Raw genomic sequence first — 19695 nt, 5'->3', positions numbered from 1 at the left:
TACTTTCACACTTCCTAGTAATCTTGGTCAAGTTAATTAACCACAGAGCCTCAGTTCCCATATATGTAAAATAGGAATAGTGCTAGTACCTACTTTATGGCTTGACCTGAGGCTTTAATGAAATAATGCATGCAAAATGATTACGCATTGCTTGTCAAATAGTAAGCACACAATAGATATGAGCTATTACTCCTTCTTTTTTCCTATGGTAGGCGAGCCAGGTTATTAGTGATCAGTTCCCAGCAGAAACGGGAGTGTGGACGTAGACTGTTGGTCAAGCCACTGGCAGCAATTCTCCTTGACCGTAGGTTCTCCTTTCTGCACTTTACCCAGAGTCCAAAATAATTTATACCTTGTGTGGCAGCTGCTACTAGTTGCCCATCCAACACCTATTCTTGCCTTTTATCTTATTAATAAAATGCCTATATTACTGGGGGCAAAAATGCACTAACTAAAATATTACATTCCTAGCCTCCTCTGCAGCTAAGTATATCTATTTAGTCAGTTCTGGCCTTCAAGATAGCATACATTGTTGGGAGGGGCTTCCAGGAAGGTTACTTAAAAGGAGGAAAAAAAGCTAAGGGAAGACATTTTTGGGTCCTCCCTTTCTTTATCCTATTTTCCAGAACATGAATTCGTTGACTGAAGTTCCAAGAGCCATCTTGAACCTTGAGGTGACTGACCTTCAGATAAGCCATATACCGTACACCAGGAAAACATAACAGGAAGCTGGGGCTCTATGAATTTTGTGGGGCTGCCACATTGCCTTAGGCTCCCTCCTACAGATTTCTTTTGCAAGAGATAAAAAAAAAAAGTCCTTGTGCATTTAAGCCAGTGTTAATTTGGGTTTTCTGTTAGATACAGCTGAACCAATGGACAGATGCTGGGTGTCTTATTTAACCAAAGGAGCCTCTTACCCATGGTAGTCATAACAGAACCATATGATCTGAGAACTCAGAACTCAGACCGACTTTTTTTTTTTTTTTTTGGAGACACGGACTCACTCTATCACCCAGGTTGGAGTGCAGTGGCACAGTCACAGCTCACTGCAGCCTTGACCTCCTGGGGCTCAAGCCATCTTCCTGCCTCAGCCTCCCAAGTGGCTGGGATTACAGGCACACACCACTACACCAGGATAATTTTTGTATTTTTTGTAGAGATGGGGTCTTGCCATGTTGCCTGGACTGGTCTCAAACTCCTGTACTCAAGCAATCTTCCTGCCTTGGCCTCCCAAAGTTTTTGGGATTACAGGTGTGAGCCCCCACGCATGCCCCAATTTCTACCCTTTTGCCATCTGTAGCTGTGTTACCTTAGGGCTTCAAGAGAATGTGCAGTGCTAGAGAACTTTGTCTTAAAGAGCGGAGAGTCTCTTCTACCTACAGCCCCCTTTGACACAAATGTGTAAATTTCCCCACTGGAGATTTTTTTCCACCCAAGAGCAATTTTCAAGGCGTAGAGGACTGTGAGTAACCAGTATAACTATGGAGTTTAGAGAAATGCTAAATATTAATACATAAAAAAATTTCTGATTTGCCTCCTCTGGGCAGATAAATCAGTATGTAATTATATAATTATATAACCAGAGTTATAGTTAGGTTATGTGATTTTACAGTTATATGATATTTTAGTGGCTTTGCTTTTGATAAAATCAATCATATTAGAGTTTAGTTACATAATTATAGTTGGTAGATTTGCTTTTGGTTAAAAATCAATGATAATATTAGACTTTTACCTTTCACAAAATGTGTTCCCTTAATTATCTCATGTCTACCCCACGACACTATGGGAGATGCATTATTATTATCTTCATTTTTTAGATAGGAAAACTGAAATTCAAATCAATTCTATTAAGGTTACTCAGTTTCTTTATAGCAATGAGTCACTTTACAAAGCTCTTGACTCATCTGGGTTTTTTTATAGCTAATGTGAATATAAAATTTTTACCAAAGGACTAGTTGGAGTTTTGATAATATAAATGACTGCTAAATTATATGTTTGACCCTGCTAGTTTCAAACTTTTATACAAATAATAAAGTACTGGTGATAGGACCAAACAAAATGAGGAGCTTTGTTGGAAAAAAAAAACTGTATGTCTATGAAACAATTCTGACAAAGCAATATTTTGACAATTTAAATATGAAGAAATTGGGATTATCTGGATTTTATTTTCCATCAAACGTTATGTAAGTATAAAAACTGTCTTTGGTTTTTATCAAACCTCACATGTTTCATCTTCTTAAATGATTTCTCCTCAAATGTACAATTCAGCTAATTAGCCCAACCCTGGCTTTAATGGCCACCAGTGACACAAATATCTAGAAGTCCAATCTGCAACCAGTTCTATGAAGCTTTGAGGAGGCCACAGCTAAATAAATGGAATTGCTCCTCCACAGTAAGGGCTGATAAAATGCATATACCACAAAAACATAACTAAGGCATTCTGAATTTTCTTTTCTCTAGGCCCTTCTTAAGAAAAAGAGTACCTAGTATAAGAGAGCTGCTCATGAAAAAATCATTTTTCTGAAAGGTCAAGCAAGTAGTGCTATGAATGGTTGGAAATATTCACGGTAAGAGAAAACCCACCTAAGGAAGGGTTAACTCAGGTGGAACTCCATTATGAAGTAAATATCATTAGGATTAATAGAATAAACACACTAGGGCAGCAAGGCTCTAATAAGAAACTAGGTCTGAATGAAAATACACTTACTACAAGTCTCAAAAATCATGGGCTTTTAGAATCTGGATCTTGGTATGTGTTCGTCCTCCTTCTCCATGCCACCCCACTTGTGTTACAGGGATTGTTCAGCAAGACTAGAGGTTTCAGAATTTCCTCCACATCCATATCCCCTCTTGCTTCAGAGAAATATTTGGTGATGATTTGGGTAGAGTGACCCAGATCACTGCACCCTTACAAAGCATCTTTCTTCCAAGATAATCAAAACACATTGTCTTGGTTAAGTGTGCCAAAGATCATTTCATCCCTAGCCAGTTAGTCCCTTAACTGACTTGTTACCACCTCAAAGCATTTAAACAAGATCTGTACTTGAAAAGTGAGCAGCTGATGTATTTCTGACAGTCCCTTCTTCTGTTTCAGTCAGTTATCAGTGACCTTAGCCTTCCGGCTAGGATGCCTTAAGTTAAAGGGAAGGTCCAGGCATGCTTTTCACTTTTTATATTTCCTTCTATCAGTTTCTGTTTCATGCCAAGACCTCACAAAAAACACACATGCATAATGATGATGAATAGTCCTCTATCTTTCATGTAGAAATGCTTCTTTCCTGAGTCATTAAGACAATTTCTCAGAATTAAGAAATAGGGTTGACCCCACCTGTCCTTTGTTTCATTTACTTGTAAAGCAAGATCAGAGTCTCATTCAAACCTAGAGTTCAGTTTGAGACAATAAAATTAGAAAACACAGGTATTGGTACTGAGCTTCAAGAGAGTAATTAAGTGGTGGGCTGTCAGAAACTAGAGTAAAAGTATTTACCTTGGAGCCAGAAGACCGAGAATCTATAGGTTTGCACAATGTTATAGAGGAAGTAAAAGCAGAGGCAGGACCTCAAAGATTGCAGTCATAGTTCAACAATCGCATTGTACAAAAAGGAAAACTGACACCTAGAGAAGTGATACATCTTATTGATTTCAAGAAACCAATGAGCAATCCGGTCAAGGCTAGAAGCCAAACCCACTGTGCCCCGTGCAGCTATTTTCTCATTCCACTACTTGGATTCCCAAGTGGAGATGACCTCCCCTATTTTTGGAACAAGAGGAGTTGCCGAATCAAGAACCAGACTGTGTCTCATATATTTGGGGAATGAACAATTGCACATCGTTTCCTTGCTCTTGCTTTAGGTAGCTTGATTCAACCACCTTTTCCATCATTAGGTACTATTCAGACCAGCTGAGGAATTCTCCTGCTGATTTATTAGTCTCTACTGGGCTACATTCCATGTAATTTTCAAGCAAAGGGGAGAAAAGATTTCCATCAGCTAGAAAGCTGTGTGAAGTGCAGAGGTTAAAACAACATCTCCCCTGAATAATGCATTTAAAAAGTCACCCAAAGCATGTTATTCAATCTGGCACCCAGATTTAAAGATTGCCAGATGGCCCACCCAGGCCTCTGAGGAAGAAATATCACATTGCTCTTCCCTTCTTTATCCTGCCTTGCACTGATAATATCACAATTGAGAAAGCACCACATAACTGCCGCATTCAATTATGCCAATAACTAAAGGTAAGATGTTCAAGCTGAATTATCTCTCTATACCTGAAGACAAAACAGCATTTGTGTATGCAGTACCAAATTCCCTACACATTTTTAAGAAAGCAAGGAAACCTCAGGGAGAGACCAAGAAAGAGGAGCAGTTTCAAATTCCTCCTAGGGGAAGGCTTTGAGATCTAACTATATAAATGGGATGACAAAGCCTAATATAGCAAATATACTGTCTCATACATGCAGACAGACTTTCAGTTCCTGCCCCAGTATCACTCTGAACTATCTCCGCCTTACATTTAATCAAAGATTGTGTATCAGGCACAAAGTGCTCTGCTATGTGTTGTACTATATGTGATGCAATATCGTTGTCCGTAGGACCAAGCATAGTCTCTACCTATGATAGGTTAGTGGAACAGACAGACATATACACACCAGAAATAACAGCTAATGCCAAGTAGGGCTTACTTGTGCCTTGTACTGTCTTAAGTGCTTTATATATATTAATTCACTTAATTGCTCAACAACCTCATAAGGTAGGATATATTATTATTCTATTTTACTAATATGGGAACTGAAACTAGGCAGTGTGTCAAAGGTCACCATTACTGGGTTGAATTGTGTTCCCCCAAAATTCATATGTTGAAGTCCTAACCCCCAGGACTGTAGAATGTGACCTTATCTGAATATACGGTTGTTTTATATGTAATTAGTTAAGTTGTACTGGGGTCTGGTGGGCCCCTAATACAATATACCTCTTGTCTTTACAAAAAGCGGAAATTTGGAGATAGCTACACACACAGTGAATGCATCATGTGAAGACGAAGGCAGGGTTCAGTGTGATACAGCAGAAGCCGAGGAATGCCAAAGATTCCAGCAATCTTCCAGTAGCTGGGAGGGAGGCCTGGAACGGATTCTCCATCACAGTCCTCAGAGGGAACCAACCTGCTGACCCCTTAGTCTTGGACTTCTCACCTCCTGAACTGTGAGACAATAAAGGTCTCTTGAAGCCACTCAGTCTGTACTACTTTCTTTTGGCAGCCCTAGCAAACTGAAACGGTCACCAAGCCAAGAAACAGTGAAATCAGTATTCAAGTTCAAGCAATGAGGCACCAGAATCTGCCTTCGCAATCATTAAACTGCTCACACTGCTGAAGGCATCGACCTATGTATTATAACAAGCACTTCCCTACATATAAAGACGGGAGACACAGGAAGGAGCCCATAAACTGAGTTCAAAGATTTTAATCTTCCCAATTGAAAACATTCACTGAATAAACATTTGTTGATAATTTACAAATGTGGGGACTCAAAGTGCAAAGACATGTCTCTATTCTCATGAAAATTTAGTTGGATCTCTGAACTACTAAAATATATGGAGTCAAGAAACCTTTACACCAGAAGTGACATGTTAGTAAAATCTGGAAGGATGACGAGCTCACTCGGTAACTATGGGGAGAAAGAAGGTTGGACAGAGAAAGCAAAGTGTGTAACGTTACAGAATCACGAGCTAGAGACAGCAAGGCAAAGATGGGAATGACCAGATTTTGAATAAATTGTGTAAGGCTGGGTTAATGCCTATGCTCTCTCAGGTTCTCTTTTTACAAAAACGTTTATTTTAGGTTCAGGGCACACGTGCAGGCTTGTTACATAGGTAAACTGTGTGTGGTGGGAGTTTGGTGTACAGATTATTTCATCACCCAGGAAGCGAACATAGTATCCAACAGGTAGTTTTTGATCTTCTCCCTCCTCCCAGCCTTCAACCTCACACAGGCCTTGGTGTCTGCTGTTTCCTCCTTTGGGTCCATGTGATCTTAGTGTTTTGCTGCCACAAACATCGAGAAAGCAGCCAGGGACTGGAGCCTGCCAGCTCTGGCGCTGACCCAGACCACCCTCTTTTGTCATTTCGATTTAACCTTCTCCCTCTTCCACCCTCTGGCAGCCTCTTTCCAGCTAAGTGTTAGCACCTGAGGACCCTCTCCAGCTTGCCAAGTTTCTTACCTCCTGCTTTGGAAGGCTTCTTGGCTTTGTCCCTTGGCTTTTTTCAGGGGGACACCTTTCAATTCTTCTCTTGGGTTGCACGGAGCCTGGGTCAGCCAAACCTGCCCTGCATGAGGCAGTTAGGGCAGCTGAAGGGAACCAGTCCACCAGTACCCAGGCCACCAGTCAGGGTAAGGAGAGAGTGGCAGGTCAGTATGGGTTGAATTGCAGTTCCCCAAATTCATATGCTGAAGTTCTAACCCCTGGTGGCTCAGAATGTGACTGAATTTAGAGACAGGGTCTTTAAAGAGATTAAGTTAAAATAAAGTCATTAGAGTGGGCCCCAATTCAATATGACTCGTGTCCTTATAAGAAGAGGAGATCAGGACACAGACAACTACAGAGGACAGCTTATGGGAAGACACAGAGAAAAGAAGGCAATCTTCAAGCCAAGGAGAGAGGCCTCTGAAGAAACGAACCCTGCTGATGCCTTAAGCTTGGACTCCCAGCCTCCAGAATTGAGAGAAAATAAATTTCTGTTGTCTAAGCCACCACCCTGTGGTACTTGGTTATGGCAGGCCCGGCAAACTAACCCACAGTGATAAAGGACAGGAAAGGAAGCTGTTCATCAGTGCAGCCTCACTACCTCTGAGGCAGCTCCAGTTCCTGGAGTGAAGATCAAGAGACAGTGCCCTTTTGATGCCGGTTTCAGGAAAAAGCCTCCAGCTAATAAGTCTAAATGTTAGCACCTGAGGACTTCAGCTAAGTAAGGCTGGGGACATTTTCCTGGAACTGGGCATCTACAAGGAATATATCTAAGTGATATGGGCTCACAGAGAGATGGATCCCGTATCACTGTACCCCACTCTTGCTAAAAAGACTGAATCAGTTTCACCTTCAGGACTGTTGTCATGATATTGTTAAGTATGATTCCCATCAACCCACCTCTCTCCTTTTCTCAGAGGCTGTCATCTATCACAGTTAGAGTTCAAGGCCTAAAATTGCAACACTGATTGAGAAGGTCAAATTCATTAACACAAGAGTAACCCAGTTGATCAATCAACAAGGGAGAGTGACAATTATTTCTTTTTCTCTGTTTTGATTGGAAAAGCAGGAGGCATTGGGAGCTAGAAATGGGAGCAGGGTTCATAACAGTGATGGATACAGTGTGTGTGCATGCACATATGTTTTTATGCATGTCCATGTGTGTGCATGTGTGGCTGTGTACAGAGAAATGACTATAGGAATGGTGCCTGGAGACACAGCAGTCAGATTTATAAAAATTCTGCCTACTATTGGCCTTATTTACCTTTGGCAGGGTCGTTTTGGAAGTATTTTAGTTGCACTCACACATGCAAGCCGCTGGGCTTCTGAGGATTTATGAAGATTTCTTTTGTGACTTCATTATAAAGGCGCTTCTTTCCCAAGGGGTCTATTCATCAAGGCATCACGGCAGTGTGCTTCCTGCCTTTGGCCTTGCCGTGAAAGCCCTTTCAAACAAACTGTGCACAGCTGCAACACAGAGCGTGCTGCCTCGAGCACATGAATTAAATTAAACATCATTCAGTAAGTATGAGAAACAGGCTGTCAAGGCATCAGGAGGAAAAGTGAAAAATTCAGTCAATTTGTCCTGATCCTTCCTTGACATAATCTGCATATTCGGAGCTATTGGGATCTGACTGGAGTTGAACATTGCTCCAAGAGAAGGGCTGTGTATTACTCTTCTTGAATATCCCCTAGCACCAAGCCAGAAACATAATAGCACTCAGAAAATACATACCGCAGAATTTTTCACATTACAGCTGTATAGGTACAGTCTTGCAGATGTAGTGTCATTCCTAAGTAACAAGCACCACTTCTAGATTTAATACTAAACAGCTTTTGTCATTGACTTACTCCATTTGCTGGTAACCTCTTGCCTATTTATTACAGCTTTACTTCCAACTAACTAAGTGTATAGAACAATAGTTGGCTGCCACCAACATTAATTTACCCTAGTAAATAATGTGGCTTTTTATTCAACCTGAAAAGAATAATAACAGCAATTAGCATGTGAACAATGCTTTAAAGCTTAAAAAAAAAAAGGCTTTTACGTGCTTCATTGTATTTAGAGTAGGGTAGGTATGTGTTCAATGTTGCAGCTAACTTCACCTGTACAGGATCTGTTCTTCCACTGGTAAATTCTGGTAAATTCTTTCTCCCCTATTCTGATCATATGATGCTGAGGAGGCTGCTAATTACAGACAACTTCCCTTACCCTGGCCACAGAAATGGACATGTGATTCAGGTCCAGGCAATCACTGTACTCCCATTCCTCCCAGAATAATGACTGGGAGGGTAGGCAGCCAGGCTAATCAAAATCCTTCCCCAGATTTTTTTCATTGTAGATGTGGAGGAGAAGATGACTTGTTTTCTGAGTCATGGATCTGAAAGGATGTTATTCAGAGATTGTCAGTCATCTCCTCCACATGTAGATGGACTGTCTGTAGTAAAAGAATGAATCCAACAGAGAGAGAAGGAGACAGAGCTAAGGTTGTAACCACAGGACCAGCTCAAACCAATTAACCATTGCTTAAGTTGTTACAGATGATACAGAGCCAAAATTGCCTGGGCACATGCCTTCTGATTGCTAACACCATCAGCCTGGCAGATTGGTACATTGGTATTATCTAGAACTAGTTAGAAATGCCATAAAAGCTTGACCCACCCTTAGATTAGGGAGACAGATTTGACTCTTCCCTCCTCTTTCCTTGCTAGTCAGCTTGCAATACAACCCCCCAACCTTTCTTTTTCTTGAAAGTCAGTGCTGCAGTAGTGGCTTCTATGTGTGTTGGGCAGCAAGCCTCTTCCTCAACAACAAGGTCGGGGGAGAGATGCGGGGCTGGGGAGAAAAACTCATTTGAGTTGCTAACCACTCCCTCTCTAGACTGCCTGGTTACATGACCCAGTGCATTTTGTTTTTTCTACGCCAATATACCTTTCTGTGACTTGCAACCAAATATCTAGCCAATGGATTTTAGAAAATCAGACAGATTTTTGAAGATGAAAAAACCAGAGGGTTTTCCCATCATCTAAAAATATTCTCTTCCCTTCCCCCAGGTAAAATCATACATTCTTGCCCCATTCACATCAGCCTGAGCCACATGACTTGCTTTAGTCAGTAAAATAAGCCATAGGCATGGACATGTATGTGAGCAAAAAATGGGCTTTAGGCCTAAGAAGTTGAAGACCTTTGATATGTAGCAGATCTTGCCTATCCTGACTGATAACACCTATACTAAGTGCTACCCCAATATTGACCTAGCTTATTGGATTTCAAATTCTCCAGTTCTTATTTACACCATACCAAGCTGCTACTGGCAAACCTACTCTCCAAGTCTTCCAGTGCATCTCTGAAAAATAAGAATCCTATCAAAACACAAAGCAAAATAAAACAAAAAACCCTGGTCTCATGGCAAATCCTGGGTAGAGCTAGGATGACTGATGTAAATTAAAGTGATAACACTGTTAATAACAACTAATATTAACATCCAGTAAGAGGCAACCTTTATGTGAACAGGGGCCTAGGATATTTTGCTTAATGTTTTGTCCTAAGAAGTTAGTGCAGTGTCTGGCACATAGTAAAACTCAATAAATATTTGTTCAGTGTTAAAAGAAATAGTTACTATTTGCCAGATTTTTTACTAAATTCTTTACCATATTCTCATCTGATTCAGCTACTTAACAGAAATGTATTGTAGACCTCCTATGTGCCAGGTTGTAAATACCAGGGACAACATAGACCAGGTTCCTGCTCTCATGCTGCTGAACCCTACAGCTGGCCTTCTCAATATTGATATTTTGGACCAGATAATTTTTTTTTTTTTGCTGTAGGGAACTTCTCTGAGCATTTTAGGTGCTTAACCGCATGTCTGGCCTCTACTCCTTCCCTCAGTGTGACAGACAAAAATGTTTCCAGGCATTACCAAATGTCTTCCAGGAGGCAAAGTCATCCAAAATTGAGAACCAGTGGGCTAGTGGTAGGAGACAGATAAGCAGAGTATTGATTTGAAATGTGTTTGATATAAAAGTGCCATTAATAAAAATAAAGCAGGATAAAGGAAAAGAGAATGATCCAAAGGGAGATTCTTCTTTACATAGAGTGATTAGAGAAGACCTTCTAAGTGAACATTTGAAGGGAACTGAATAGAGTAAATGCTAGCCTTGTGGCTACCTGGGGGAAGAATTTTTCTAGAAAAGGGAACAGTTAGAGCAAGGTCCATGTGGTAGAAGTGTCCTTGCTGTGTTTGAGAAGAGCAATAAGGCCAGAAATGCTGGAGCAGAGTGAGTGAGGGAAGCATGAGAGTAAACAGAAGGAATGGATGGTCAACCATGAGTGGCTTTGCAGGCTATAGCAAGGACTCTGGATTTTATCCAGATTAGAATGGGAAACCACCAGAAAGTTCCAGAACAAAAGTGTCAGGTCCTAACTTATATTTTAAAGAATTTATCTGGCTGTTTTGTGGAAAACAGAATAAGAGGAACAAGGAATGAAGCAAGTAGACTAGTTAGGAGGCTCCTCTAGTATTTTAGGTAGGAGATGACTTAGCCTGAAGGGGAATGGTAGAGGGCTTGAGAAGTGGCTGAATTCTGGGTATGTTTTAAAGGTAGAGTTTGTTAGATTTGATGTGTTGAATATGGAGAAAGAGGAAAAGGAGTTGATGATAAGGCTGCACTATTATTGTCCTCATTTTACAGATGAGGAAACCAAAGAGCAAGAGTTTAAGCAGTTTTGTAGGACCACAGAGCTAGTAAATGATACCCAGACACTTATTTCAAGCTTATACTCTTCATGTCTATATTATAGTGCCAATAAAAAGCTGGCAGCCTAGGTGGGGGAACAAAGCAAATTGAGGTGCTCTAGGCACCTATTTTCCTCTTATATAGCACTTTATTCACCCACTTTCCGGCTCAAAGACATCTAAGACATTATCTATATAGTCATAATACAAAAGTAAGCAACAATAAAAAAATGGCAGAGTTGACCCTTTTCATTATTGGCTCTTAGGCCCATTTTGATCCAAAGGTCATGGATATCTGTCACAAGAATACAGTTGAAAATATTCGTTATTATAAAAAAACTTATTTGAAATATATATTTACACTAAATATCATTAACAACAAATCTTAGCTTAAGCGTATATATTGTGCCATTAAAAATCATCAGAATTTGCAAGACATTTAAACAACTTATCATCTGAGATATGAAGACAAACTTACGATTTTAAAGCAATGTTGAAAGTTTTGTATTACTCAGTTCAATTCTTCATAAAATTTCCCCAAACTTTATAAGCCAGTTTTGATATTCCTTACATAAGAAAAAAAGATAACAAGCCGAATATCAATGAGAAATACTTGTTCTCCTTGCAGTAAAAATGGCTAAAATAATACATGGAATCAATGTGGCAAAAAACAGAAATAAATTCATTTGTCAGCAAATATTATTGATGATGCAGAGAAAGCATTACTGATGATTTTAGAAAAACTCAGATATATGTTATGTGGGAGGTTTGATATGTATATTTGTATTTAGTATAGATCTTCTTAAGAAAAATGTGTTTCAATAACAAATATAAGAACAACTGCTCTTTTGTGACTCAACTAAATGAAGGAGTTCTGGAAGAAGATCTCATGAGCTTTAATAAACTCAGTGTTTCATGGGAAAACTGTATAACCATAACTACTGATAGAGCAATGACTTTGATGGAAATTTTGAAAAACTCACACAAAGAGAAAGTTGTAGAGATAGCTCTACATGTGATATTTATTCACAGCATCATGTTATTAGAGATAAGAATTTAAGGTTACAAGTCCATAGGGGACTATGTGATGTGGTTAGTTTTATATTCAAGAGAATTTTTGAAAGATGGAGAAGTAGGAAGCACCATGAATCCAACATTCCCACCTAGAAAATAATTGCACAGGCAAAATCTGCTTTATGTAACTATATTAAAATTCTGGTGTAAATTGAAGGCTTGCAATTTCCAGGAGAAGGCTTAGATGGTAAATTGTGGTTAATTTTGGTCAGTTGGAACTTTTAGCTCAGCAACAGCTATCCATTCCCTACCTCCAGCCTAGTAGCAGGCAGCTGTGCAAGTGTTACTGAAGAAGCTTTTATGCAGCATGTGGGAGGAAGGGTGAGCAATAGAAACTCTGTCCTCCAAATATCAGGGTTCTATGTTCTGATAATTGATTTTTGCTTCTGATTATGGAGGTGCAGACACAGAGGCAGGCAGTCACTGTGGCCCCTTCCTTCCAATTTTCATAAGCTTCTCTCTCCAAAACTTCCAGGAGATTTCAAAGGTTGTCACCCTGATTTCTATCATTTTTCTATTTTCCCCTTTTGGGAGTCAGACATTAAAGGCTAGGGCATTCAAAAGCATCTGCATACATAGGGGAAATTAGTAAGTTACTGCATATGCCCAGTGAAAGTTTACACTTCAGGCTGATTCTTGGTATGGAGACAGATTAAAATAATAAAAAACACAAATTTTAAAAACGGCAAACCCTGGGGAAAGAGCGTAATCTGATTTCCTACTACCACACTATTAAATTCAAATGTTCAGTTTCTTGGGGACAGAAATTGTCCCCAAGAAAAACTAGAAACAGACATACAAGACAAAGACTTTACAGCAACTGTCTTAAAGATGCTCAAAAAACTAAAGAAGAAATTGAGAAAGTAAAAAAAAGTATGAAAAAAACTGAGATATCAGTAAAATGATGGGGGAACCAAGAAGAAACCAAAAAAATTTTTAGAACTCAACAGCACAACAATTGAAATAAAAAATTTGTTAGAGGGATTCAAAGCAGATTGAAGCAAGCCAAAGAAAGAATCGGCAAACTTGAAGATAGGACAACTGAAATTATCAAGTTTAAAGAACAAAATGGAAAAAGATTGAACAAAAATAAAGCCTAAGGGACCTATACAGCACCCTCAAGCAGACCAACGTGGGCACTGATGGAGTTCAGAAAGAGAAACAGAAATGGATGGAGAGATTATCTGAAAAAAAAATCATAATTACAGCTGTCTGAAACTCTTCCAGGGACAGCAAAAGAGAAGCTACAACTTTATACAATCATATTACTATTATATGTAGCCAGCTGTAAAATAACAAGGCTAAATTTTTTTTGTTTTTTGTTTTTTTATAATCAATCCTTTTCTTCCCATACAATTTGCCATAACCTTAATATTAAACAAATGAAAAATTAAAAAAAAATCATAGAAAACTTTCCAAATTTGATGAAAGATATGAATATAAATATCCAAGAAGCTCAACAAACTCCAAATAAGATGAACTCAAAGAGACCCACACTGAGACACATTATAATCAAACTGTGGAAAATCAAAGACAAAGAGAGAATTTTTTTAAGACAGGGTCTCACCCTGTCACCCAGGCTGGAGGGCAATGGCACGATCACAGCTAACTGCAGCCTTGAACTCCCAGGCTCAGTCAATCCTCCCACCTCAGACTTTCAAGTAGCTGGGACTACAGGCATGTGCCACCACATATGCCTAATTATTGTATTTTTTGTAGAGACTAGGTCTCAGGTGATCCACTCACCTCAGCTTCCCAAAATGCTGGTATTACAGATGTAAGCCACTGCATCCAGTCTCAAAGAGAAAGTCTTGAAAGCAGCAAGAGGGTACAGGCATGGTGGCTCACGCCTGTAATCCCAGCACTTTGGGAAGCCAACGTGGGTGTATCACTTGAGGCCAGGAGTTTGAAACCAACCTGGCCTACACGGTGAAACCCCATCTCTACTAAAAATACAAAAATTAGCCAAGCCTGCTGGTGCATGCCTGTAATCCCAGCCACTTGGGAGGCTGAGGCAGGAGAATCGCTTGAACCTGGGAGGTGGAGGTTGCAGTGAGCTGAGATGGCACCCCTGCACTCTAGCCTGGGTGACAGAGCAAGACTCTGTCTCAAACAAACAAACAAACAAAAAACAAAAAAGAAAAGAAAGCAAGACAGAAGTGACTCATTACATACAATAGATCATCAATAAGATTACAAGTAGATTTATCATCAGAAACTTTGCAGGCCAGAAGGCATTGGTGGATACATTTAATGTGCTAAAATTAAAAATAAAATAAAATTGTTAACCAAGAATTTTATACCCAAAAAATCTGTCCTTCAAATATCAGGGAGAAATTAAGACATTCTCAGATAAACAAAAGCTGAAGGAATTTGTTACCACTAGACATGTCCTACAAGAAATCCAAAGGGGGTCTTGCAGGTTAAAATGAAAAGATATTAGACAGGGGCACAAAGTCGTATGAAGAAAAACATATCAATGTAGGTAAATACACGGAGATTTATAAAATCCAGCGTTGTTTTAACAATAGTTGTAACTCTACTTTTCATTTTCTACATGATTTAAGAGGATAATTAACTTAAAAAAATAATTTCTAGTTTATGTTTTGTTGTTGTTGTTTTTTAAGATGGAGTCTTGCTCTTTCACCCAGCCTAGAGTGCACTGGCATGATCTTGGCTCACTGCAGCATCCACCTCCCAGGCTCAAGTGATTCTCCTGCCTCAGCCTCCCAAGAAGCTGGGATTACAGGTGCCTGCCACCATGCCTGGCTAATTTTTGTATTTTTAGTAGAGATGGGGTTTCACCACATTGGTCAGCCTGGTCTTGAATTCCTGAGCTCAAGCAGTCTGCCAACATTGGCCTCCCAAAGTGCTGGGATAATAGGCATGAGCCACCACGCCTGGCCTAATTTATGTTTTTGGACGCACAATAATGTAATCGTAATCATTACAATTACAATAAATGGGAAGGGGATGCAATCATCCCCTTCAGCTTTATTGAGGTATGATTGACAAATAAAAATTGCAGGTATTTAATGTATACAACATGATGGCTTAATATGTGTATACATTGTGAGTTATTGTCATAATCAAGCAAATTAATATAACAAGGATGTAATTTAGTGACATCAATGAATCAAAAGGAGTGGAGACAAAGCTGGAAATAGAGCATTTGAACAACACAATAATCCAACTAGCTCTAACATACATATACAGAACACTCTACCCACCAACAGAATACATATTATTCTTTAGTGGAGATGAGACATTCTCCAGTATACACCAGATGTTATGTCACAAATTAAGTCTCAAACATTTAAAAATAGAGATATTATACAAAGCTTCTTCTCCAACCACAATGATACAAAGTTAGAAATCAATAATCAAAGGAAAACAATAAAATCACAAATTTGAGCAAATTGAAGAACACCATCTTAAACAACCAATGGATTTTTAAAAAGTCAGAAGGAAAAGCAGAAAACAATCAGAGTTGAAAGAAAATGAAAACACGACATACCAAAACTTATGAAATACAGTGAAACCAATGCTGATGGAAAATTTATAGCTATATATTCTTACATTAAAAACAATCAAAATCTCAAATCAACAACCTACCTTAATGACAAGGAACTAGAAAAAGAAGGACTAGCCTTAAAGCTAGCAAAAAATAAAAGTAAAATAAAAAACAATAAAGATTATAGCAGAGATAAATGAAACAGATAATAGAAAAACAATAGAGGACAATCAACAAAATAAAAAATTTGATTCTTTAAAAAGATAAACAAAATTGACAAATTGTTATCTAGACTGACTGTATTAGTCAGGGTTCATCTCCAAATAAGATGAACTCAAAGAAACCCACACTGAGACACATTATAATCAAGCTGTGGAAAATCAAAGCCAAAGACAGAATTATTTTTAAGACAGGGTCTCACTCTGTCACCCAGTCTGGAGAGCAATAGCATCTATCCTATTAGGGACAGGACTAATAGGATAGATGTATATATGATGGGGAGTTTATTAAAGAATATTGACTCACATAATCACAAGGTGAAGTCCCACAATAGGCTGTCAAGGAAGCCAGTCTGAGTCCCCAAACCTCAAAAATATGGATGCTGACAGTACAGCCTTCAGTGGCGAAAGACCTGAGAACCCTGGCAAACCACTGGTGTAAGTCCAAGAGTCCAAAAGCTGAAGAACTTGGAGTCCAATGTTCGAGGGCAGGAAGCATCCAGCATGGGAGAAAGATGAAGGCCAGAAGACTCAGCAAGTCTGCTCTTTCCAATTTCTTCTGCCTGCTTTATTCTAGCCATGCTGGCAGCTGATTAAAGTGCCCACCTAAATTGAGGGTGAGTCTGCCTTTCCCACCGCACTGACTCAAATGTTAATCTCTTTTGGCAACACCCTCACAGACACACCCAGGAACAATACTTTGCATCCTTCAATCCAATCAAGTTGACACTCAATAATAACCATCACGCTGACTAAGAAAAAGAAAAGGAGAAGTCTCAAGTTATTATAATCAGAAATGAAATTGGTATATTACTACTGAATTTATAGAAATATAAAGTATTATAAGAGAATAGTATGAGCAAACATATGGCAACAAATTGGATAACCTAGATGAAATAGACAAATTCCTACAAACATAAAACCTACAAGGACAGAATCATGAAGGAATAGAAAATCTGAGTAGACCTGTAACTAGTTAGGAGATTGAATTAGCAATAAAAAATCGTTGAACAAAAATGTGCCCTGGACCAGATGGCTTCACTAGTGAACTAACAGCAATCTTTCTCAAAGTTTTCCAAAACACTAAAGAGGAGGAAACACTTCATAACACAGTTTATGAAGCTACTATTATCTGAATGCCAAAGCCTGACAAAGAAACCACAAGAAAATAAAACAAGAAAAATAAACCAGTATCATGAACATTGATCCTGGTCTGATACAACAACACGAAATACTAGCAAACAAAATTCACCAGCATATTAAAAGTACTATACACCACAACCAAGTGAGCTTTATTCCTTGAATGGAAGGATGGTTCAACATAAGAAAACCGATCAACGTATAATAATTCACCATATTATTTTAAAAGAATAAAAGGGAGAAAACCCATGTGATCATCTCAATTGATGCAGAAACAATATTTGACAAAATTCAACACTCTTTTATGATCAAAACACTCAAGAAAACAGGAATAGAAGGAGAGTGCCTCAGCATAATGGAAGCCATATATCAACATCCCATAGCAAACATCATACTCAATGGTGAAAGATGGAAAGGTTTTCTTCTAAGACAAGGAACAGGGCAAGGATGCCCATTTTCATCATTTCTATTCGATGTAGTACTAGGAGTCCTAACAAGTAATTTGGCAATAAAAAGAAACAAAAGACATCCAAATTGGAAATAAAAAAGCAAAATGATCTCTGTTCACAGAAAATATGACTTTCTATGTAGAAATCTTAAGTATTCTACAAAAACCCGTTAAAACTAATGAACATATTCAGCAAAGTCAAGGGACTTGAATAGACATTTCTCCCAAGAAGATATATGAATGGCAACTAAGCATATAAAAAGATGCTCAACATTACCAGTCATTAGAGAAATTCAAATCAAAACCACAATTAGAATGGATATATATATAAAAAAGAAAATAACAAGTGTTGGTGAAGATGTGGGAAAATTGGAACCCTTGTGCACTGTTGGTGGGAATGATACAGCTGTTGTTGAAGGCAATATGGCAGTTCCTCAAAAAGTTAAATGTAGAATTACCATATGATCCAGCAATTCCATATCTGAGTATATGCCCAAAAGAACTGAAAGCACAATCTTGAAGATATATTTGTACCCCCATGTTCATAGCAGCATTATTCCTATAGGTGAAACAGTGAAAAAACCTGCTATGACTTGAATGTGTGCCCTCTATAATTCAGTTGGGATGGTATTAACAGGCGGGCCCTTTACAAGGTGATTAGGCCATGAGGTTTTAGCAACAAAACCATATAACAGTGAAATATTCCAATGAGCCACTTTCCAAATGTTCTTTCCACAGCATGAGTTTCTTTTGAAAAATAGTTCCTCTTGCATTCATTACTAAAAAATCATCATTTCAGAATGGCAAAAGAAGTTTATTTTTTCAAAAATACTTCCCTTTCCCTTGTGAATGGGATTAAGGCCTTTATAAAAGAGATTTCACACAGTATTCAGCTCATGTGTCCTTCCACCTGCCTTCCACCATGTGAGAACACAGTGTTTCTCCCCTCCAGAGGATGTAGCCTTCACCAGACAACCAAACAGACTGGCACCTTTATCTTGGACTTACCAGGCTCCAGGCCTATGAGAAATAAATTTGTCCTTTATAAATTACCTAGTCTCCATATGTTGAGCAGAAAGTACCTCAGCAGCATAAAATGGACTAAGATGCAACCTAAGTGTTCACCAACAGATGCATGAATAGGCAAAACGTGGCATATACCTAAAATGGATTATTGCTTAGCCTTAAAAAGCAAGGAAATTCTGACACATGCTACAACATGGATGAACTTTGAGAACATTATTCTAAGTGAAATAAATTAATCACAAAAAGAAAAATACTGTATGATACCACATATATGAAGTACCTACAGTAGTCAAAATGATAGAGACAGTGGTTACTAGGGGCTGAGAGGAAGAGGAATAGTGACTTACTGTTTAATGGACAGAGAGGTTTCATTTTGTGAGATGAAAAAAGTTCTGTGGATGGATGGTGGTGATGGTTGCATAACAACATGAATGTAGTAATTATCACCGAACTGTACACTTAAAAATGGTTAAGATGGTAAATTTTATGGTGTGTGTGCTTTATCACAACAAGAATGCTGAAAAAAATGGCCTTTAAGAGATAGTAGACTGTTTACAGTACTTTAACGTGTAGATGTCCTTGAAAATCTTTTCAGGAATGGGCCTTTACTGGCTGTTTAATAGCAAAGTATTTAGGAGAGTTGCTCCACTTACAAATCAATCATGGAATTTTCTTGTTAAAGATAAGAGTTGAAAGTTTCTGTAATGACAAGTAGCTGTCAAAATTATCCCATCCAGGAAGTATTTTTGAAAAAATAAACTTCTTCTGCCATTCTGAAATGATGATTTTTTAGTAATGAATGCAAGAGGAACTATTTTTCAAAAGAAACTCATGCTGTGGAAAGAACATTTTGAAAGTGGCTCATTGGAATATTTCACTGTTATACGGTTTTGTTGCTAAAAATGATATAAAAACCTTATATCTGCAAATTTTAAAAACTTGGCAATATAATTTTATAACTTAAAACAATCTTCCAAAAGAATAAATAATTTTAAATCTATTTCTTAAAAATGTAAAAATGCCACATATCCTGATTCATTTGTAAGAGCTTCTGACTGACATCAGGGCAAAGAGAAATGTATTAACTGAATTTCACATGCTTTGCATAATGGTGGATGGGTTGAAAAGTGAATATTATTATTTACTTAGCTCAAACTATTTTACTTTTCTTCCATTTGAATTTGTATATCTGATGTTTGTTTTTTAACAGCTGCAACAGCCCTTATAACCAAGTGTCAAAATAAACTTAACATGCAACCAGATCTTTAAATCATAATATCACCAGTCGATCAATATGTTAA

The 19695-nt window shown here is 38.4% G+C and overlaps 1 pseudogene; it reads right to left on the bottom strand.

Moving 5' to 3' along the window:
• The window catches only part of LOC100975933 (histone-arginine methyltransferase CARM1-like), a 107390-nt pseudogene that overhangs the window by 52426 nt on the left and 35269 nt on the right, over positions 1 to 19695 (bottom strand).

This window comes from Pan paniscus, chromosome 11 (assembly GCF_029289425.2).
Source record: "Pan paniscus chromosome 11, NHGRI_mPanPan1-v2.0_pri, whole genome shotgun sequence".
Classification (NCBI taxonomy): domain Eukaryota; kingdom Metazoa; phylum Chordata; class Mammalia; order Primates; family Hominidae; genus Pan; species Pan paniscus.
The sequence above is the reverse complement of the archived record's forward strand: the minus strand, read 5'-3'. Positions and strand labels throughout refer to the sequence as shown.